General features: G+C 44.7%; 2 protein-coding genes across 4 annotated transcripts in view; one reads left to right on the forward strand and one right to left on the reverse strand.

Moving 5' to 3' along the window:
- LOC126354424 (tubulin polymerization-promoting protein homolog) overlaps positions 1-24,021 on the reverse strand; it is a 284,058-nt gene that overhangs the window by 198,005 nt on the left and 62,032 nt on the right. The gene's annotated exons all lie outside the window — the stretch shown is intronic.
- Positions 1-24,021, forward strand: part of LOC126354422 (tubulin polymerization-promoting protein homolog) — a 391,584-nt gene that overhangs the window by 47,001 nt on the left and 320,562 nt on the right. The window contains exon 2 of one of the 2 annotated variants that reach the window (XM_050004053.1): positions 1,032-1,246. The exons of the other annotated variant lie outside the window; for it this stretch is intronic. The gene's annotated coding sequence lies outside the window, so the exon portion shown is untranslated. The remainder of the gene's footprint in view (positions 1-1,031; positions 1,247-24,021) is intronic. 2 annotated transcript variants of the gene reach the window in all.

Below are 24,021 nucleotides of genomic sequence, written 5' to 3' on the forward strand. Positions count from 1 at the left end.
GTCGGTACCTCGTTCACTCCATCCAACAATTTATGGTGAGAATGAGATTTTCACTCTGCAGCGGAGTGTGCGCTGATACGAAACTTCCTGGCAGATTAAAACTGTGTGCCCGACCGAGACTCGAACTCGGGACCTTTGCCTTTCGCGGGCAAGTGCTCTACCATCTGAGCTACCCAAGCACGACTCACGCCCGGTACTCACAGCTTTACTTCTGCCAGTACCTCGTCTCGTACCTTCCAAACTTTACAGAAGCTCTCCTGCGAACCTTGCAGGACTAGCACTCCTGAAAGAAAGGATATTGCGGAGACATGGCTTAGCCACAGCCTGGGGGATGTTTCCAGAATGAGATTTCCACTCTGCAGCGGAGTGTGCGCTGATATGAAACTTCCTGGCAGATTAAAACTGTGTGCCCGACCGAGACTCGAACTAGCGACCTTTGCCTTTCGCGGGCAAGTGCTCTACTATCTGAGCTACCCAAGCACGACTCACGCCCGGTACTCACAGCTTTACTTCTGCCAGTACCTCGTCTCCTACCTTCATTCTGGAAACATCCCCCAGGCTGTGGCTAAGCCATGTCTCCGCAATATCCTTTCTTTCAGGAGTGCTAGTCCTGCAAGGTTCGCAGGAGAGCTTCTGTAAAGTTTGGAAGGTAGAAGACGAGGTACTGGCAGAAGTAAAGCTGTGAGTACCGGGCGTGAGTCGTGCTTGGGTAGCTCAGATGGTAGAGCACTTGCCCGCGAAAGGCAAAGGTCCCGAGTTCGAGTCTCGGTCGGGCACACAGTTTTAATCTGCCAGGAAGTTTCAATTTATGGTGAGTTTGAAAAGTATTGTCATTGACAAGGGATGATACTCGTGTCAGGTACCTATCGGTTACGATTTTTTACGACCGCTCTTCTTACATCACTACGATGGGTTCATAATTTCATATAGACTTGTTGGATAGTCCGCGTTGATACAGCAACAAAGCGCGCAACTTCATTCGCGGTGTGATCATGGGCACGCTGTAGTTCCTTTCTGCCATTCTGTGACAGCACCACCTCGACCAACCTAACTGCGCTGTTCCATACGATCGACGGGCATTTACTCACCACTTCACTGCGATGACATATCTTCGGTGGAGGGTCACGTGAACCTCTGGTACCAGTTCTACAGCGTCTACTGTGCTTCAAACCGACCAGTGTGCTCCTTTAAGGGACTGAGTTATGAAAGAAGACAGTCACATGGAACGGATACAGGCGGGAAAAAAGTAAGTAAACTGTTTATTTTTTCAAAACCTGTTGCCATAATTTTTAAAACATTAATCCCAGTGTGAGACGGACCCCCATGTTGCCAAGCTTGCTTAGTCTACGCTGCAGAACTTTCGCTGGGAAGCGATTTTCTTATGTTTGAAGTCGTGAAAAAAGACATCCGTGGTCGTCGATTTGCTTCAGACGAAGAGGTGCACGCGTGGGTAAAATCCTGATCCCATAGGCAATGGCAAACATTTTTCCATGAAGGCACTGACCGTCTTCTCTAACAGTGATATAACTCAATTACTTGTGAAGTAATAAACAGTTTACCGTCTTCTCTAACAGAGACTTAAATGTATTACTTTTGAAATAATGAACAATTTACTTAATTTTTTCCATTTGCCTCGTCTTCATTTGACTGCCCGTTATATTTAGTCCCGAGAGCTACGTCTGTTTAACATGAGGCATTGTTAATATCCATACTCCCTATCAGACATGATCAAAATGGTTCAAATGGCTCTAAGCACCCTGAGGTCATAAGTCCCCTAGGCTTAGAACTACGTAAACCTAACTAACCTAAGGAATCAAACACATCCATGCCCGAGGCGGGATTCAAACCAGCGACCGTAATAGCAGCGCGTTTCCGGACTGAAATGCCTAGAACCGCAAGGCCACAGCGGTCGGCCTTATCAGATTTGATTCCATTTAATTAGATTAGACGTATTTTTCGTTCCAATTAATCTACTGTAAGATGATCCTCTGGGATGTGGAACATTTCAGAAAACAAGAACATGCAATAAATATTAAAAAAGTAAGAACAGATATGCTAATGTACCTTCCACAGATCGGAAATGAAATTTAGCTTGAGATATGGAATCTTTATCTTATTTACATTTAAAAGGATCTAAAACTTGTCACCAAATATTAATGTACAGTACAGTTATGTGCTTATGATAATTCTTAGGCTACTGTAGCCACGCATCATGAAATAAAAAATAAATAAAACAAAAACACTTTACAGCATTTATTTACAATGAACGCATCACTGCACAAAACTTGTACAGGAGTCAGATTGTAGCAATGTTCACATTATATGATATTATTAATAACACACACACATCAATCAGTTCTGCTAATAAATTCATCAGTGTAGGAGAAGGAACTGGCCACCGATAAATCCTTTTGATTCTTCTCAAAACTGAACATTATTATTAGTTAAACTTTTTATGGCTGCTAGCATATATTGAAAATGTGTATTGCTGAATAGTGGACACCTTTCTGAAGCAAAGTAAGTGACTTTAATTCTTTCTGAAAATTATTCTTATTTCCATTATTAAGTTCGTTGCAGTCGTACATTTTTCTGGTGACTACGGTGTAGTACTCCGATAGCAAGCGGTTAAACAACTGTTAGCAAAACACATCGAACATAGTTGGGTGGTGGTGGTGGTTAGTGTTTAACGTCCTATCGACAACGTGGTCATTAGAGACGGAGCGCAAGCTCAGGTTAGGGAAGGATTGGGAAGGAAATCGGCCATACCCTTTCAAAGGAACCATGCCTGAAACGATTTAGGGAAATCACGGAAAACCTAAATCAGGATGGCCGGAGACGGGATTGAACCGTCGTCCTCCCGAATGCGAGTCCAGTGTGCTAACCACTGCGCCACCTCGCTCGGTGAACATAGTTGGGAATGGGACGATATGGCAATACTGAGGTCGTTACGTTCTTTCCTAAATTTCTTCTGCTTTTCACATATATGTGAAATTTCAAACCATTATAAATAATTTTTCGTGCACAGTCGTAACAAAATACCGCCCAAACAAATCTCGTGGTTCCCGAATGTATACTGCTGACGCAGTGACAATTTATCCTTCTCCAATATGTTCCTGTCACCCATGTCCAAAAATAGTCCATTCACTCATTCTCTCCATACTGTACAATGGAGCCACTTATTGTACTCTGCCTTTAAGTCGCTATTAACAAATTGCAGAAGCGGGAAAAGGCACCGTACGCCAAGATGATCACTGGTGCCCTAGGCGTAAAATTCCGAATATTGTATTACACAGACACTTTTCTCGCTGGCCGCAGCAGTACGTTAAAGAAAAGCAAAGACATACGACTCAGAAAACAATCCAAATCACATTTGCAGTACCGCTTTTTTCGTTATACGACAAAATTTCATGAAAGATACTGGTTCACAAATATTAGTGGTGTTTCCTAGTATCTGGCAGAAATCTCAACATGGTAGTAACAGGTCTCAGATTTTATTTTATTTTTGTTCTTTGACATGTCTGCAAGTCCTTGCCACAGTGGCTACATCGGTTCCCGTGAGATCACCGAAGTTAAGCGCTGTCGGGGGTGTTCGGCACTTGGATGGGTGACCATGCAGGCCGCCATGCGCTGTTGCCGCTCTTCGGGGCGTACTAAGCCTCGTGATGCCAATTGAGGAGCTACTCGACCGAATAGTAGCGTCTTCGGTCAAGAATATCATCATAACGGCCGGGAGAGCGGTGTGCTGACGCCACGCCCCTCCTATCGGCATCCTCCAGTGAGGATGACACGGCGGTCGGATGGTCCCGGTAGGTCACTCGTGGCCTGAAGACAGAGTGACATATCTGCAAGTAGTTACTCTCATAGGTACAAGTTCCTTACTTTCCATACATAATTTTCGTCTTTCGATGAGCTGGTGGTGTTAAGGCTCAAGATAACGCTATTAGTTATTTTCGGTGAGGTGCGCTTGTTTCCTTTTTTCGCATTCGGACGACTTCGTAAAACGATGGTAGTCTCATAGAAACTGTAAACTTCACCAATACATCTGTCGTGAGGCACAAGTAAAGCAATATTCAGAAATTTCTTTCTCTTTCATTATACGTACAATTTTATGACTGGTTCGATTCGTGGCAAAAACATAAGTTTTTTGACTTACTTCACTGTGTCACAGAGATCACAGGCACACAGCTCCAATCTCGATGCTTTCGCGTTAAAAATTCTCAGAGCTGACTTTTGTTTTTCCTGTGATGTTACACCAGTCGTTAATAGCGAGAGACTCTGTGCTTATGAAAATGGCTTTTAATGGACTTTCATTCTGTAGAGATAAATATTGGGCACTTCTGTAAACTGGATTTTTTTAAAATATGGATCATTCAACCAACATGAGAATGTCTTTTGGAAACTGTACTTGAATATAAATAGAAGAATTTTTCTCTGATTCCTAAACCAGAACATGCGTGACCAGTTAATCCTTGTAGGTATCACTAGTAATTAGCACCGATATATTATGAACTTCAGAAAAGTGACAGCTTTATGCTACTGAAGCGAATTTATAGGGGACATTTGTTAACCAATTTTCCAAAATCTTTTTTTTGTTCGAATAACTTGAAAGTGGAAGCATTAGATGAATACAAAAAAAGCATTTTTTCTGATTCCTAAAGCAGAATATGTACGACCAGTGCAAGTATCTAGGTGTATTCTGCTCAGAGCAACATTTTGATCTGAGCGTAATTCGGAATATGAAGAATATGAAGACTCTGTAGAAAATACTTCGGAAGCATTTACAACGCTATTAGTTATTTTCGGTGGGGTGCAGCTTGTTCTCTTTCCACACTGAAAAAATATAGATGGCAGTTTACTTGCATTATTTACAGTGTGCAATTTGAATATGACGTATTGGAGCCGAAACGCAAGTAAGTGCACCAACGCTTTGGGTTTGACAGTGTGCGTTTTTAGAATCTCTGGCAGCCGCTGCAAGCAAACAGGATGCGGCATACGAATGGCAGGTTAAGCTGCGGCAACCGCGGAGACGACGTCAGGCCCCAAGCTAGTGCTCACGTTCTATTGTTAGACTGTGCTTACACTGATAACGTAGTACGACATGGCGCTGGTCTAGGGTTACGAGCTGTGACTGTGTGCCGAGTAGCACTGTGGCACCGCTGGGTCAGCTCCTGTGCTGATATGTCTAAATATTTCCCTTTTCAGTAAGCCATCTGTCTGTTGTGGAAAGAAAGTACGATTAAAATTTTAGGCGATATCGCGATACACAGAGTGCATAATTTAGTACACGGAGCTATCACCTCAGAGAGCAACAGTGGTTCTAAAGCCGCTAGACATCAAGGCGAAATGATCTTGCATGACAGATATAGATATATCACTTCATGCTTCTTCTATATTCAAAGGTTTATCAGTTGTAGTCTCATTTACCCATGAAAAGATATCTTCAGTGTTTCAGAGATCTACAGAACGCGCTTGTTGGGTCAACAGTTGAACACCCATCGTATCGAGGTACGTCAGGACAGCACGGCCAGTATACAGTCATGCGTTATCTTGTTGAAAACTATCGTCACGCAACCTCAAAGGCAAGGAACAGCCACCGATCTTAACGCGTCAGAATAGCAACTGCTGTCCAGGTTGCCGGCCATTCAAACCAGAGGTAATCGTCATGTGTAGCCAATGATACGGAATAGCATCATGCTACGTGCTGGGAGCACTCGTTCTCCTCAGAACCGCGGTGCACATATAGGCCTGTAATGTTGCTGTATGCAGGACTAATGTTGTTGTTATGGTCCTCAGTCCTGAGACTGGTTTGATGCAGCTCTCCATGCTACTCTATCCTGTGCAAGCTTCTTCATCTCCCAGTACCTACTGCAGCCTACATCCTTCTGAATCTGCTTAGTGTATTCATCTCTTGGTCTCCTTCTACGATTTTTACCCTCCACGCTGCCCTCCAATACTAAATTGGTCATCCCTTGATGCCTCAGAACATGTCCTACCAACCGGTCCCTTCTTCTAGCCAAGTTGCGCCACAAATTTCTCTTCTCTCCAATTCTATTCAGTACCTCCTCATTAGTTATGTGATCTACCCATCTAATCTTCAGCATTCTTCTTTAGCACCACATTCCAAAGCTACTATTCTCTTCTTGTCCAAACTATTTATCGTCAATGTTTCACTTCCATACATGGCTACACTCCATACCAATACTTTCAGAAATGACTTCCTGACCCTTAAATCTATACTCGATGTTAACAAATTTCTCTTCTTGAGAAACGCTTTCCTTGCCATTGCCAGTCTACATTTTATATCCTCTCTACTCCGACCATCATCAATTATTTTGCTCCCCAAATAGCAAAACTCCTTTACTACTTTAAGTGTCTCATTTCCTAATCTAATTCCCTCAGCATCACCCGACTTAATTTGACTACATTCCATTATCCTCGTTTTGCTTTTGTTGATGTTCATCTTATATCCTCCTTTCAAGACACTGTCCATTCCGTTCAACTGTTCTTCCAAGTCCTTCCAAGTCCATGTCATCGGCGAACCTTAAAGTTTTTATTTCTTCTCCGTAGATTTTAATACCTACTCCGAATTTTTCTTTTGTTTCTTTTACTGCTTGCTCAATATACAGATTGAATAACATTGGGGAGAGGCTACAACACTGTCTCACTCTCTTCCCAACCAGTGCTTCCCTTTCATACCCCTCGACTCTTATAACTGCCATTTGGTTTCTGTACAAATTGTAAATAGCCTTTCGCTCCCTGTATTTTGCCCCTGCCACCTTGAGAATTTAAAAGGAAGTATTCTAGTCAACATTGTCAAAAGCTTTCTCTAAGTCTACAAATGCTAGAAACGTAGTTTTGTGTTTCATTAATCTTTCTTCTAAGATAAGTCGTAAGGTCAGTATTGCCTCACGTGTTCCAATATTTCTACGGAATCCAAACTGATCTTTCCCGAGGTCGGCCTCCACCAGTTTTTCCATTCGTCTGTAAAGAATTCGCGTTAGTATTTTGCAGCTGTGACTTATTAAACTGATAGTTCGGTAATTTTCATATATGTCAACACCTGCTTTGTTGGGGATTGGAATTATTATATTCTTCTTGAAGTCTGAGGGTATTTCGCCTGTCTCATACATCTTGCTCACCAGATGGTAGAGTTTTGTCAGGACTGGCTCTCCCAAGGCCATCGTAGTTCTAATGGAATGTTGTCTGCTCCGGAGGCCTTGTTTCGACTTAGGTCTTTCAGTGCTCTGTCAAACTCTTCACGCAGTATCGTATCTCCCATTTCATCTTCCTCTACATCCTCTTCCATTTCCATAATATTGTCCTCAAGTACATCGCCCTTGTGTACACCCTCTATATACTTCTTCCACCTCTCTGCTTTCCCTTCTTTGCTTAGAACTGGGTTGCCATCTGAGCTCTTGATGTTCGTACAAGTGATTCTCTTTTCTCCATAGGTCTCTTTAATTTTCCTGTAGGCAGTATCTATGTTACCCCTAGTGAGATAAGCCTCTACATCCTTACATTTGTCCTCTAGCCATCCCTGGTTAGTCATTTTGCACTTCCTATCGATCTCATTTTGGGGACGTCTTATTAAACGCATAGTTCGGTAATTTTCACATCTGTCTTGTATGAAAAGACGACGAGGAGCCACTCGGATGCTCAGTGTTGTCGTCAGGCGCGCCACTGCCAGCGCATCTCCCTCTGTGGCAGCGTCAAGGCCAGCCGCAATATTGGTCGCTGCGTCGACAGTCCATAGTGTTTCAGACTTTGGCGCACAGCCCATATGGATACATGCGTTGCTACAGACATGCCTGTTTCCTGACACGTGACGTAGCTTTACGATCCTGCACACCCAGTCGAATAATAAGTCTGCCCTTTCAGGCGCCAGTCGGGGGGGGGGGGGGGAGGGGGGGGGGGGCATTGAGATCCTGCACGGCGTTCAGTATGGCCCTCCAGAACCCATCGATTTCATATTAGTATGTCAGTCTTGGGATCACAGCCAAGGAGGGCAGCAATTTTATGAAGAATAAACCGCAGTCCCGATACGCCACAATTTTGTCGCTGTCGAATTCCAACACATGCAAGTAAGAATGGGTCACACAAATAACCTCCTTAATAGGGGTGTTAACCTTTCCAAATACAAACCCAATAAACTGTAGTCGCCCATTCGCCTCCCAGCTAGTTGTTTTATGTGCGCATTCCATTACATGTTGTTTCAAAACACTATGAGTGGATATTTGATTAACGTTATTGTATCAAGCAGCATATTGTTCTGTACCAAGCAAGACGTACACAACAAACATTGCAAGAGGCTGCCACTGTGCTGGTGTCAGCTGTCGCCAGCACACTGGTAGGCACAGATGTAGCCAAAGATCGACAGTAGGCGCTCCATCAAGAACGCCTAACACGAGCCGGCCGGAGTGGCCGAGCGGTTCTAGGCGCTACAGTCTGGAACCGCGCGAAGCGCTACGGTCGCAGGTTCGAATCCTGCCTCGGGCATGGATGTGTATGATGTCCTTAGGTTAGTTAGGTTTAAGTAGTTCTAAGGTCTAGGGGACAAATGGTTCAAATGGCTCTGAGCTCTATGGGTCTTAACTTCTGAGGTCATCAGTCGCCTAGAACTTAGAGGTACTTAAACCTAATTAACCTAAGGACATCACACACATCCATGCCCGAGGCAGGATTCGAACCTGCGACCGTAACAGCAGCGCGGTTCCGGAATGAAGCGCCTAGAACCGCTCGGCCACTCCGGCCGGCAACTGCACCAAAGATGAGTTCCATTTGTATATACTCTTAACAAATGTTACTTGTTATTTCTTATTGTGTTGCAACATTTCTGTTACAGAGCGCCCTGAAAAACAACTGTTAAACTCCAAAATTAATTTTCATTCTGCAGCAGAGTGTACACTGATATGAAACTTAGGAACCCCCTAAACTTTGTCTTTCGTGGATATGTACTCTTCCCGCTGAGCTACCGACGCGTAACTCTAGGTTTCCTCACAGCTTTACGTCCCCCAGTTCCTCATCTTCTACCTTCCAAAGGTGCCTAGCTCGAGTCCTGGTCCAGCACACAGTTTTGATCTGCCAGAAAGTTTCAAGTGTTTAAATCCAAGCGTACAAATCAGATGGCATTGACTAACTATGGTAGGGAAATCGTTTTCTGTTGCCGTAGATGTATTGGCTGAATTAATAGTGGCATTGAGTAATTACATTCACAACACGTGCAGTTAATTATTGGAACATTAATTTGTCGTATTCATACCCATCAACATTATCCACATTTTAAGCGAGTTGTCACTCAGCGCAACACACAGAAATTCTTTGAAGTCCTGCTGTAGTCCCTCAGTAATGGTACTTTCCCGTACGAACAGAGTCATCAGCAAGGAGTGTGAGGTTATCAGATTACTGTCCTTTCTCTCCGCGATATAGGGTATCTACATGGAGACCAGGAGCGCTTCTATAAGACATCCGTGAGGGGATGATGAGGCCACAAGCAGACTTGTCTGCTGACCACTCGCTTCTTCTCGGAGCAGTGACTTGGTTTTGTGAGTTGTGGTAATTGCTTACTGACATACAGATTGATTCAGTTGCCTCTACCAACAGGTTTTATGCAACCAATGCCTTCAAGAGACACTCGCGAGATTTTAATATACTCTAGCTCGGTACGTCTAAACTATTAGTCCTACAGCAATAATGAACAGAATCTTTTTGAAGGAAATTTAATGCAGTTAAATTTTATACTGGGATATGTTTCCACTGGAGGCCATGGTTTTCGAGTTATTCAAGAAAATCGCGTTTGAAGGTCACTTTTGTGTGTTTTTCTCGAATAATCCTAAAACTACGGCCTGTAGCAAGAACGTATCCCAGAATAAAATTTAACTACATTAAATTTGCTACAAAATGGCCCTGTTCATTTTTTGTAGGACTAATAGTTTGCACATAGCGAGCAAGAGAATATGAAAATCTTGCATGTCATATTTGAAGGCACTGGGTTGCATAAAACAAATAAATAGGTAAGGGCGGTTTAAATACCGTGTATAATCAAACAGTTACGATCAGCCGTTCAAGTTGCAGGCTGCCCATCCAACGGCTTCCAGAGGCAACAAAAATTGATATTCAGTATTTCATATAATTATTATAGATTGAAATTAAAAATTTAAATGCTGTTACCATCCACTCATTAAGAGCTGTAATCTTATGTTAAATCTTTAACACAATTAGTCAAGTATTAAATTATTCATTCAGCATTCGAGAATGAGAGCAGTTAGCGACTTCCGACGGACTTGATACATAATTTCAAACCATTTCTAAACTTTTTATCGCTGACACCACCCACCCACCCCTTTAATAAAATTATTATTATTATCGTATGCATTAATTACAGTAATACACATTTAGCAAAACAAAGAAATATGTATAAAAATGAACATGTGAAACTATATATAGTACACAAGTTTTAAAACGGCTCAGACTACACTCGGAAGTTGATGAACTCAATGCAGCGGAGTGCGTCGTGGGATGCTTGATGGAGCTTCTCAGTGCCACCAGGGAAGCGTCTGATTGGACATTCATACACAATGTGGCCCGTTGTTTGGGTGTCACCACAGTCACACACACTGTCACTTGAAAAGCCCCACTTCTGCATGTTGTATTTGCACCTACCCTCTTCAGTCAGATATCTGTTTAACTGCACCCATACCTCCCTTGGTTGGTGGAAGCCTGGAACTGTAACTGTTGGTTTGCCTACAAGTTCGTGGTTTCGGATTCTTGTAGCTTGACACTCACGTTTCCACTCTGCGTCCTGGTCGCATTTGGACTCCCATTTCATATGCTGGTCTTCTAGATTTGAGGCATTTCCTGGAGAGTGATAGTAAATCGTCACGGAGAGGGATCGAGTTGTTTTCAGAAACTTGCTGACAGAGGTTGTAAAGAGCGGCCGTTCGACAGAGGTGTGGTGGGCAGATGTTTGAAAGCACTGGTAGCCAGCAGGTAGGTGTAGACCGCATGAAAGGAAAAGAACTTTATCGATTACCGCTGAACTCTATTCGCAGTACATTTTTCAAGCAGTGGTCCCATATACCGAGGAATGCACATCCAAAATTATATAACTGTAGAAAACATTACGTCAGGCTGTTGGCTGTTTTTATTATTATTTTTTTTTTTCATGGGAGTCCGATTCTATCATGTGTTGGGAAGGGGGGGGCGGTGTTAGTGGCTCCGTAAGAGATGAGCTGACACAAGCGGATTGCAGCCAGTGTTTGCGGCAGGGCAGCCCTAGCAGTGTGGGAGCTGAGCGCTGACGCCAGGGCGCCGCAGGCACGCGGCCACAGCCGGGGAAGCCAGCCAGGCGCCCCAGGTCGGGAAGCGACCCACAGCCGTCTCCCCACCACATCCCAGTGACAGCGACGACTCCTCACGCGCTCCTATAGCGTAGCCACTCCCAAACCGTAGCTGTCTGTGTCACCAGCGGATATACCCGCTACTTTTCTACTAAAATACACTCCTGGAAATTGAAATAAGAACACCGTGAATTCATTGTCCCAGGAAGGGGAAACTTTATTGACACATTCCTGGGGTCAGATACATCACATGATCACATTGACAGAACCACAGGTACATAGACACAGGCAACAGAGCATCCACAATGTCGGCACTAGTACAGTGTATATCCACCTTTCGCAGCAATGCAGGCTGCTATTCTCCCATGGAGACGATCGTAGAGATGCTGGATGTAGTCCTGTGGAACGGCTTGCCATGCCATTTCCACCTGGCGCCTCAGTTGAACCAGCGTTCGTGCTGGACGTGCAGACCGCGTGAGACGACGCGTCATCGAGTCCCAAACATGCTCAATGGGGGACGGATCCGGAGATCTTGCTGGCCAGGGTAGTTGATTTACACCTTCTAGAGCACGTTGGGTGGCATGGGATACATGCGGACGTGCATTGTCCTGTTGGAACAGCAAGTTCCCTTGCCGGTCTAGGAATGGTACAACGATGGGTTCGATGACGGTTTGGATGTACCATGCACAATTCAGTGTCCCCTCGACGATCACCAGAGGCGTACGGCCAGTGTAGGAGATCGCTCCCCACACCATGATGCCGGGTGTTGGCCCTGTGTGCCTCGGTCGTATGCAGTCCTGATTGTGGCGCTCACCTGCACGGCGCCAAACACGCATACGACCATCATTGGCACCAAGGCAGAAGCGACTCTCATCGCTGAAGACGACACGTCTCCATTCGTCCCTCCATTCACGCCTGTCGCGACACCACTGGAGGCGGGCTGCACGATGTAGGGGCGTGAGCGGAAGACGGCCTAACGGTGTGGGGACCGTAGCCTAGCTTCATGGAGACGGTTGCGAATGGTCCTCGCCGATACCCCAGGAGCAACAGTGTCCCTAATTTGCTGGGAAGTGGCGGTGCGGTCCCCTACGGCACTGCGTAGGATCCTACGGTCTTGGCGTGCATCCGTGCGTTGCTGCGGTCCGCTCCCAGGTCGATGGGCACGTGCACCTTCCGCCGACCACTGGCGACAACATCGATGTACTGTGGAGACCTCACGCCCCACGTGTTGAGCAATTCGGCGGTACGTCCACCCGGCCTCCCGCATGCCCACTATACGCCCTCGCTCAAAGTCCGTCAACTGCACATACGGTTCACGTCCACGCTGTCGCGGCATACTACCAGTGTTAAAGACTGCGATGGAGCTCCGTATGCCACGGCAAACTGGCTGACACTGACGGCGGCGGTGCACAAATGCTGCGCAGCTAGCGCCATTCGACGGCCAACACCGCGGTTCCTGGTGTGTCCGCTGTGCCGTGCGTGTGATCATTGCTTGTACAGCCCTCTCGCAGTGTCCGGAGCAAGTTTGGTGGGTCTGACACACCGGAGTCACTGTGTTCTTTTTTCCATTTCCAGGAGTGTAACTACCAAAATACAACACTGTATTCATAATATATATTCGTAGTTCTGCCGCGATCGTTATATGTACACGAATATATGTCACTGGTCCACTCGTGTTCCGGGCAGTGGCCAGTAATACTTGGAGCATTCAAAAGTGATTGGCACTACACTTCTTTGTGATCACAAGAGCAATTTACTGAACTAGCGAATGTAGATTATATCGCAGATATTCATCGCCAATGTCTATGCACTTTCTCCATCAGTCCGGCTGTTTCTGTATTTGTGTAGCAAACCATTCTGTCGGTTTATCCCAGCGCCAATGGTGAAGAACTGCATGAAGTTAGCCATTAGTAGTGATCTATCCAGCATGATCTCTTTCATGAGTCGAATAAGGCCTAATAGCTAGGAGCCGGATCCAGTGAATGTGGAGGATGTGGCAGCACAGTAAGCCCTAGTTCACGCACGATGGTGGTCTGGTGGCTGGAATGTAGCAATGCATTGTCATGTTGGAGCAGAAGGCCACTGCCCTACTTTCTGTGGCGGATTTGTTCAATGCGTAGTGAACTGTTGAGGGTCGTATTGGGAGGGAGCCAATCCCTTCCTGACCGTGGTGTCCAGTGTGCCTTCGTCAATGGGACCGACGATTTTCCATCTTCCCGAACACTGCTCAGTATTTACAGCAGAGAACTTCGCCCTGCAGCAGACCATGCAGTGCTTCCAGCGACACAATTGCGTCATCTGCTCCGACTCTTTCAGCGTCCTTCGTCCCTCAGTGTGTTGCACACCGTCCATCCCTTAGCTGGCTCTGAGTACTATGCGACTTAACTCGTGAGGTCATCAGTCGCCTAGAACTTAGAACTACTTAAACCTAACTAACCTAAGGACATCACACACATCCATGCCCGAGGCAGGATTCGAACTTGCGACCGTAGCGATCACTCGGTTCCAGACTGTAGCGCCTAGAACCGCACAGACACTCCGGCAGTCCATCTCTTAGTCCAACGGGTACAGGAAATCTGTCACTTGCTCACTCTTGGTGGAGCCACTGTTGGTTCCTGGTCACGTCGGTCTGACAGGAAACAAAGCCGCTGTTGCTGCTGCCAAGGCTGCAGTCCTCTTACCTCGACCCGCTAGTTCTTTTAGTCTCTCCTATGATTGTGTCGCCGTCTGTCAGCAGGTGGTGTTACTTCGGCATCATCACTGGTCCTCGCTTCATGGGAACAAGGGCTGGGGAACTGAGCATCTCCCATCGGCTTGGACGACCTCCTCTCTCCACCCTCTCGCCGCGAGGAGATAATTTTAGCTAGTCTGCGTATCGGGCAATGTCTTTTTAGTCGTCGCCATTTGTTAAATGGTGCTCCCCGCCACTATGTTCTCTTGCCCTGAATCTCCGATGGTTCGCCATTTCCTGATGGAATGCCCTATTTTTATCCACTTATGCTCTTATTTATGTTTGCAGTCTGAGTTATCGGCCGTTTTATCAGTCGTATCAGTGTGGCGAAGGACATTTAATCTTTAGTTCAGAACCTCCGTTTCTCTATGGCGTATTCTGTGGATCTTCCTCCAAGTTCCTGTGTTTAGCTGTCTTCCCTTCCTTCGATTGGCTTAACAGGTAGTGGTTTTTAACTCTTTTTTTAGTGTTCTGTGGTTCCGACATGGGCACGAATGACCCTATTTGTTATATGAGAATGCAGGCGTTCTCGGCGAATCTTGATGATAAATTCTTCTCGGGATGACAGCCGAGTCAATGCGTTGTTCTCCAGCAACGTTTCAGCAAGTTTCTTACTTGCCTGAAGATGGCACTCTCTCCATTTATTTTTGTACGAAATTGTCCCGGTCTTGATTTCTTGGGACGAAGGCTCCCAGCACGCTTCGACTCCACAGAGTGGCGTCTCCTTTCTGAAGAGTCGTGGTAGAACCATGACTTGTCGATAGTGACCTGGCGCTCAAAGAACTCCGCTAGACATGCACTGTACTGTTGCACCAACTGTCGGCATGTAACTCCACATGGCTGCACCCATTGTATACACACCTTCTTCACCTTCAAATCCTCACGGATGATGGTGTGGAAGGTGCTCCATGATAACCCCTGTTCATCGAACGTGATTCGCCGGCCGGGGTGGCCGAGCGGCTCTAGGAGCTGCAGTCTGGAACCGCGCGACCACTACGGTCACAGGTTCGAATCCTGCCTCGGACATGGATGTGTGTGATGTCATTAGGTTAGTTAGCTTTAAGTAGTTGTCAGTTCTAGGGGACTGATGACCTCAGAAGTTAAGTCCCATAGTGCTCAGAGTCATTTGAACTATAGTTGCTGGGCGCCCATTGCTCTTTCGTTTTTCAACACACTCCCTGCCGTCCCTGATTTCTGATACCAAACGAAACACTGATTTGAAACTTGGTGCTGTTTCCCCACACATGGCTAATAACCCCTTGCGGATGCCTAAAGCAGTCACTCCTTCCGTCCAGAGAAGTCGCACTGTCCACCATCGCCCACTGTTGTCTGCTTTCATGATGTCTTGCCGTTGCCCACCAGCATACTGGCAAGCCGGAACAAGTGCTGCACTGCAGTGCTCCACCCATGGAAAGTACTAACATCGTCTAGTGGCAGCAGACAGTAGTACAGTGTGTCTTCACTCTTCCATAGACACACATTTCAAATTGCTAATTTTCAGGAGGATTGCCAGTCATTATTAAATGAACCAAAAAGATTTTAACAGACTGCCTGAAGCTACAAAATCAGAACAGCGAGCTGCTGGGTCTGCCTGGTCATGGGCACCTTCAACTACCATACGGAGGTGATGTGTTTTGGATTTTTAATATTATTAACAACTCTTAAATCAAAAACTAAATAAACAACTTTTGGTTTTCAAGCTGTAACAGCTGACTTAATTACTGGATTTTGGTCCATCATATGCAAACAACTGTAGTTTATGCACTGCAAGACACAAAAAAGTGAAGCACTCGGGAGAGTAGAAAGAGACGAAATGAAACTTCACAGGTTGAAAGATTATGTGACGTCATTTCAGAGATTACAAGGTACAGTCAAATTTAGCAAAAACTTGGCGGTATCAGCACACTTCAGTGTGACGTTCCATCCCCTCTGGCCTGGACGCAAGCACTGACTGGGTTGGGAAGGGTGTCGTGAAGCCGCTGTATCCTGTCCTGAGGCACTCTAGCCCACAGCTGTTGTAACTCGTCCTTCATATCCAAGGTTGACGTCTCAGGCGCTCTCGTACATATTCTGTTGGAGACAGATCTGACGATCGTGCTGGCCGTGAAGTGCCTCAGCGTCACACACACAGATTATAGAGACACGTGCCATGTGTTGACCAGCATTGTCCTGTTGATAAAGTGTCCGATACTCCGTATTTTGCTCACTCAACAGTAGTGTGGAAATGTGTGCAATGACTTCCGGTAGGCGAGGAACACATCGACGTAAACGATTTTGTCTACAGCGCTCTGGATTTCGTGGATAGAGTTAACTACCATAGGTTACTGTAGACTATCGTAAGCAACTGTAGACTGTGGTTCACTCTGTCTGCATGCCGGGGGGTCTCATCCGAGATGTAGAGGAGGCCCTACCGGCGGCGATAGAGAGCACTGGGTGCACCCAACTGCAAATTGTTGCTCATGTCGGCACCAATGACTCCTGCCGTCTGGGTTCAGAGGTCATCCTCAGTTCGTACAGGCGGTTGGCGGAGTTGGTGAAGGCGGAAAGCCTCGCTCGCGGGGAGGAATCAGAGCTAACTATTTGTAGTATCGTTCCCAGAACCGATCGCGGTCCTCTGGTTTGGAGCCGAGTGGAAGGCTTAAACCAGAGGCTCAGACGATTCTGCGGAGAGCTGGGGTGCAAATTTCTCGACCTCCGCTATCGGGTGGAGAAATGTAGGGTCCCCCTAAATAGGTCTGGCGTGCACTACACGCCGGAAGCGGCTACGAGGGTAGCGGAGTACGTGTGGAGTGCACATGGGTTTTTTTTAGGTTAGAGAATTCCCTCCCTAGGCCCGACAAGACGCCTCCTGAGACGCGGCAAGGCAGGAGTAGGCAAAATTCAACAGGGAATAACAATATTAATGTGCTAATAGGAAACTGCAGGAGCGTCTATAGAAAGGTCCCAGAACTGCTCTCATTAATAAACGGTCACAACGCCCATATAGTACCAGGGACATAAAGTTGGCTGAAACCATACGTAAACAGTAATGAAATCCTAAACTCAGATTGGAATGTATACCGCAGAGACAGGCTGGGCAGTGAAGGGGGAGGCGTGTTTATAGCGATAAGAAGTGCAATAGTATCGAAGGAAATTGACGGAGATCCGAATTGTGAAATGATTTGGGTGAAGGTCACGGTTAAAGCAGGCTCAGACATGGTAATTGGATGTCTCTATAGGCCCCCGGGCTCAGCAGCTGTTGTGGCTCAGCACCTGAAGAATAATTTGGAAAATATTTCGAGTAGATTTCCCCACCATGTTATAGTTCTGGGTGGAGATTTTAATTTGCCGGATATAGACTGGGAGACTCAAACGTTCATAACGGGTGGCAGGGACAAAGAATCCAGTGAAATATTTTTAAGTGCTTTATCTGAAAACTACCTTGAGCAGTTAAACAGAGAACCGACTCGTGGCGATAAGATATTAGACCTTCTGGTGACAAACAGACCCGAACTATTTGAATCAGTTAATGCAGAACAGGGAATCAGCGATCATAAAGCGGTTACTGCATCGATGATTTCAGCCGTAAATAAAAGTATTACAAAAGGTAGGAAGATTTTTCTGTTTAGCAAAAGTGACAAAAAGCAGATTACAGAGTACCTGACGGCTCAACACAAAAGTTTTGTCTCAAGTACAGATAGTGTTGAGGATCAGTGGACAAAGTTCAAAACCATCGTACAATATGCGTTAGATGAGTATGTGCCAAGCAAGATCGTAAGAGATGGGAAAGAGCCACCGTGGTACAACAACCGAGTTAGAAAACTGCTGCGGAAGCAAAGGGAACTTCACAGTAAAACATAAACATAGCCAAAGCCTTGCAGACAAACAAAAATTACGCGAAGCGAAATGTAGTGTGAGGAGGGCTATGCGAGAGGCTTTCAATGAATTCGAAAGTAAAGTTCTATGTACTGACTTGGCAGAAAATCCTAAGAAATTTTGGTCCTATGTCAAAGCGGTAGGTGGATCAAAACAAAATGTCCAGACGCTCTGTGACCAAATTGGTACTGAAACAGAGGATGACAGACTAAAGGCCAAAATACTAAATGTCTTCTTCCAAAGCTGTTTCACAGAGGAAGACTGCACTGTGCTCCCTTCTCTAGATTGTCGAACAGTTGACAAAATGGTAGATATCGAAATAGACGACAGAGGGATAGAGAAACAATTAAAATCGTTCAAAAGAGGAAAGGCCGCTGGTCCTGATGGGATACCAGGTCGATTTTACACAGAGCACGCGAAGGAACTTGCCCCCCTTCTTGCAGCGGTGTACCGTAGGTCTCTAGAAGAGCGAAGCGTTCCAAAGGATTGGAAAAGGGCACAGGTCATCCCCGTTTTCAAGAAGGGACGTCGAACAGGTGTGCAGAACTATAGACCTATATCTCTAACGCCGATCAGTTGTAGAATTTTGGAACACGTATTATGTTCGAGTATAATGTCTTTTCTGGAGTCTAGAAATCTACTCTGTAGGAATCAGCATGGGTTTCGAAAAAGACGGTCGTGTGAAACCCAGCTCGCGCTATCCGTCCACGAGACTCAGAGGGCCTTAGACACGGGTTCACAGGTAGATGCCGTGTTTCTTGACTTCCGCAAGGCGTTTGACACAGTTCCCCACAGTCGTTTAATGAACAAAGTAAGAGCATACGGACTATCAGATCAATTGTGTGATTGGATTGAGGAGTTCCTAGATAATAGAACGCAGCATGTCATTCTCAATGGAGAGAAGTCTTCCGAAGTAAGAGTGATTTCAGGTGTGCCGCAGGGGAGTGTTATAGGACCGTTGCAATTCACAATATACATAAATGACCTTGTGGATGAGGCTTTTTGCAGATAATGCTGTGGTGTATCGAGAGGTTGCAACAATGGAAAATTGTACTGAAATGCAGGAGGATCTGCAGCGAATTGACGCACGGTGCACTGAATGGCAATTGAATCTCAATGTAGACAAGTGTAATGTGATGCGAATACATAGAAAGATAGGTCTCTTATCATTTAGCTACAAAATAGCAGGTCAGCAACTGGAAGCAGTTAATTCCATAAATTATCTGGGAGTACGCATTAGGAGTGATTTAAAATGGAATGATCATATAAAGTTGATCGTCGGTAAAGCAGATGCCAGACTGAGATTCATTGGAAGAATTCTAAGGAAATGCAATCCGACAACAAAGGAAGTAGGTTACAGTACGCTTGTTCGCCCACTGCTTGAATACTGCTCAGCAGTGTGGGATCCGAACCAGATAGGGTTGATAGAAGAGATAGAGAAGATGCAACGGAGAGCAGCGCGCTTCGCTACAGGATCATTTAGTAATTGCTAAAGCGTTACGGAGATGATAGATAAACTCCAGTGGAAGACTCTGCAGGAGAGACGCTCAGTAGCTCGGTACGGGCTTTTGTTAAAGTTTCGAGAACATACCTTCACCGAAGAGTCAAGCAGTATATTGCTCCCTCCTACGTATATCTCGCGAAGAGACCATGAGGATAAAATCAGAGAGATTAGAGCCCACACAGAAGCATACCGACAATCCTTCTTTCCACGTACAATACGAGACTGGAATAGAAGGGAGAACCGATAGAGGTATTCAGGGTACCCTCCGCCACACACCGTCAGGTGGCTTGCGGAGTATGGATGTAGATGTAGATGTAGATTTTGCTTAGTAGCTTCGGTCAGTTAAGGTCATACTTTTGGATTTCATCGGTAGAGTTGTAAAACCATAAGTAAGTGTAGACTATGGTGGTTTTTATTAGTAGCTGTGGTCAGTTAAGGTCATACCCGCATTAGCTGTACATTAGATGTGATGCATAACTATCGGGCGTTACCTCTTAATGATCGCTTTCTTTGCCTATGCGATCAGTGTCCTACCAGAAAGAAGTGATGAACCGTCTAGAAATTGACTGAGAATATGTAAAGAGCCTAGTAACCCAAAGAGATTTACGTAGTTACCCTCCCGTCTGTTGCTTCAACGTATACAATATATATGGCAAAACTGAATATATCAAAGTTTAATTCAGGTATTATTCGAAAATTTTTGATTTGTAACGTGAAATAGAGGGATGTTGCAGTAAAAATAAAGAAAACAATGTAGTTCAATCACACAGCGCTAGAGAAAGCAATTTCTTCAACAAAAAGAAAAAAATACAAAAAAGGCTAAACAAATCATATTAAAATCGCTTCAATACTTCGTAAAAGAGATATATAAAACATGCTTCGAAACTCTTGCCTTTAAGATCATAATGAAAAACGTTGTATTGAGTACAAAATAACAAGAAGAGATACATTTTTTTTTTAAATGTTTGTGCATGTAAACTACTTGTATCAAAAGAAATTGCTTTGGTTGCACAAAAATGAATAAGTTACGCAATCAATTACTTCTTGTTGTTTATAAAATACAATTTATGTTTTGCAAGGATATAAAATACACAATGGACAAACACTGAATGATATGCGATTCCAATTATGTGCAAAACAAGCAACTAAACAAATAAAAAACCGAAGGACGTTGTCGGCTCCCACTTTCTCTCTTACATATCTATTTATGTTTTCTTCCCTACCAATAGTACCGGTAATCTCACCACTTACTACTGTACCAAAACTACCGAGCCGCTGTATTGGTAGACCGCAACTCTGTTAATGGATGAACAGAGCGAACTGAGTTTCGCAAGATCTCTGTATATAAAATCCATGCTGATTTTTATAGAGGAGCTCGCGTGTGTGGCAACTGCGTAACGCGACATCTTTTTTTTCTGTGCTCCAGATGGGAAAGTAGGACGTCCGTTAGCGTTTGTTTATGGGCACTGAGAATGAAAAAGAGATCATGGTAGATCTAAGCGGCGGTGTGTGTCATAGGTCCAGGTTTGCATCCACGCATCGCAAAAGAGATTGTCTGAAGTAGCCTGTTGTTCATCTACATGCGATGAGAACAATAGACATTTGTTCTTGCAGCAAGACTAGTGATCTCTACGTGAAGCAGACGTTGCGCTGCAGTTGTCTGAGCGAGCCAGCAGAGAGGTCCACGTGCTACGTGCTACATGTAACTGTCACCAGAAAGTAAAAGAAAATGCTTCACGGGTCTGAGAGAATATGAATCAGTTACATAGTATATTACAGATATCTGGAGGAAAACAACACAAACTGTTTTAAACATAGTGCAAAAAACGTTAACAGTTAACAGTTCTACTTTGCTATTACCAGAGTCCAATGTCATTCAAACGTTGACAAGCTGAACAGAAAATTGATTCTGATTTTTTTCACATGTATATCGTTGTCATCCAAAACAATGCACCGAGTGCAGTAAATTGTATAGTATACTAGCCAAACATTGAAGTGTAATTACGTAATTCTTAAAGCCAGGTGATCCAAACAATTAAAACGTCTCTTAAACAACGTGGACGTAGTTTATTCAGACATTCCGTTGGTTTCAGGTTTTATAAAAATTACGTGAAACTACGCGTGTATTGCGTGAGTAGGAACTTGTATTAACATCTGGAAGGGAACATACTTCTCAGAATGACATGTAATACATCTTCAGATATTTGGTATCCTAAATGATGACTTCCGACCCGCATTTCTGTTGCTACTGAGTTTCAAGTACATGCGTAATGTAAATGTGACAATTCATTTCTCACAAAAGTAAATTAAATTCCAGGTTTTCAGGAACACAATATGCGCTTTTCGGTACTACATGTCATCTATTTTGACACTAGAAATATGTTTACAAGAAAAAGACAATCGTATTCGGAAGCAGTGTTGCAAATAGTGATCAACAATCTGCAGGAAATACACAGTTAGCGCGCTTTCATAATTTTAGTTCAGTTAGCTGGTCACAATTGTTTTTTACCATTTACTGGGACAAAACTAAAAGAGAAAGTGTAAAATTCTTAGACAATATGAAGAAATGAATATGCTAGTTACTTTGGACCCTCTAATGAATCGTTGCAATCTGGAAGTTATTTAAATAACAAAGTTAGGCAACACTGCCCATGTGTGGACGAACATTAACTTGTTGAAAATGGCACCACGATATTGTCGCATGGGACGTAACACATGAGGACACAGGATATCCTTGATCTACCACTGTGCCACAAAGCTCTCCCAGAACTATACACAGTTCATCATAAGAATGAACCTGATGTAAACAAACACAAACGCTATGACTGATCAGAGGCCGTAACACATATACACTACTGGTCATTAAAATTGCTACACCAAGAAGAAATGCAGATGATATACGGGTATTCATTATTATACTAGAATAGACATGTGATTACATTTTCACGCAATTTGGGTGCATAGATCGTGAGAAATCAGTAACCAGAACAACCACCTCTGGCTGTAATAACGGCCTTGATACTCCTGGGCATTGAGTCAAACAGAGCTTGGATGGCGTGTACAGGTACAGCTGCCCACGCAGCTTCAACACGATATCACAGTTCATCAAGAGTAGTGTCTGGCGTATTGTGACGAGCGAGTTGCTCGGCCACCATTGACCAGACGTTTGGAATTGGTCAGAGATCTGGAGAATGTGCTGGCCAGGGCAGCAGTCGAACATTTTTCGTATCCGGAAAGGCCCGTACAAGACCTGCAACATGCGGTCGTGCATTATCCTGCTAAAATGTAGGGTTTCGCAGGGATCGAATGAAGGTTAGACCCACGGGTCGTTTTCTCTGCCTCGTGATGCCTGGATGTTGTGTGAAGTCCTTAGGTTAGTTAGGTTTAAGTTGTTCTAAGTTCTAGGGGACTGATGACCATAGATATTAAGTCCCATAGTGATCAGAGTCATTTGAACCATTCGAAACCACGGGTCGTAACAGATTTGAAATGTAACGCCCACTGTTCAAAGTGCCGTCAACGCGAACAAGAGGTGACCGAGTCGTGTAACCAATGGCACCCCATACCATCACGCCGGGTGATAAGCCAGGATGGCGATGATGAATACACGCTTCCAATGTGCGTTAACCGCGATGTCGCCAAACACGGATGCGACCATCATGATGCTGTAAACAGAACCTGGATTCATCTGAGAAAATGACGTTTTGCCATTCGTGCACCCAGGTTCGTCCTTGAGTACACCGTCGCAGGCGCTCCTGTCTGTGATGCAGCGTCAAGGATAACCGCAGCAATGGTCTCCGAGCTGATAGTCCATGCCCCTGCAAAAGTCGTCGAACTGTTCGTGCAGATGGTTGTTGTCTTGCAAACGTCCCCATCTGTTGACTCAGGGATCGAGACGTGGCTGCATGATCCGTTACAGCCATGCGTATAAGATGCCTGCCATCTCGAATGCTAGTGATACGAAGCTGTTGGGATCCAGCACGGTGTTCCGTAGTCCCCTCCTGAACCCACCGATTCCATATTCTGATATAGTTATTGGATCTCGAACAACGCGAGCAGCAATGTCGCGATACGATAAACCGCAATCGCGATAGTTTACAATCCGACCTTTATCAAAGTCGGAAACGTGATGGTACGCATTTCCGCTCCTTACACAAGTCATCACAACAACGTTTCACCAGGCAACGCCGGTCAACTGCTGTTTGTGTGTGGGAAATTGGTTGGAAACTTTCCTCATGCCAGCACGTTGTAGGTTTCGCCACTGGGGCCAACCTTGTGTGAATGCTCTGAAAAGCTAATCATTTGCATATCACAGCGTCTTCTTCCTGTCGGTTAAATTTCGTGTCTGTAACACGTCATCTTCTTGGTGTAGGAATTTTAATGGCCAGTAGTGTACACTGGTGTTGTTACGTTCTTGAGGGGATAGGTCCTATTTATGTATTAGTTACGTTAAATGAAACTTAAAGATATTCTCATTTAATAATAGCCATCAACGTTTCTCTTAAACACGCTTTAGCTATGTAGATTTTATATAAAATCTCGTTTATAGTCAGTTTCTGTACTGTTGTGCTCTGATTGTCGCCCTTTTAACACGA

Source organism: Schistocerca gregaria, chromosome 3 (assembly GCF_023897955.1).
Source record: "Schistocerca gregaria isolate iqSchGreg1 chromosome 3, iqSchGreg1.2, whole genome shotgun sequence".
NCBI lineage: Eukaryota > Metazoa > Arthropoda > Insecta > Orthoptera > Acrididae > Schistocerca > Schistocerca gregaria.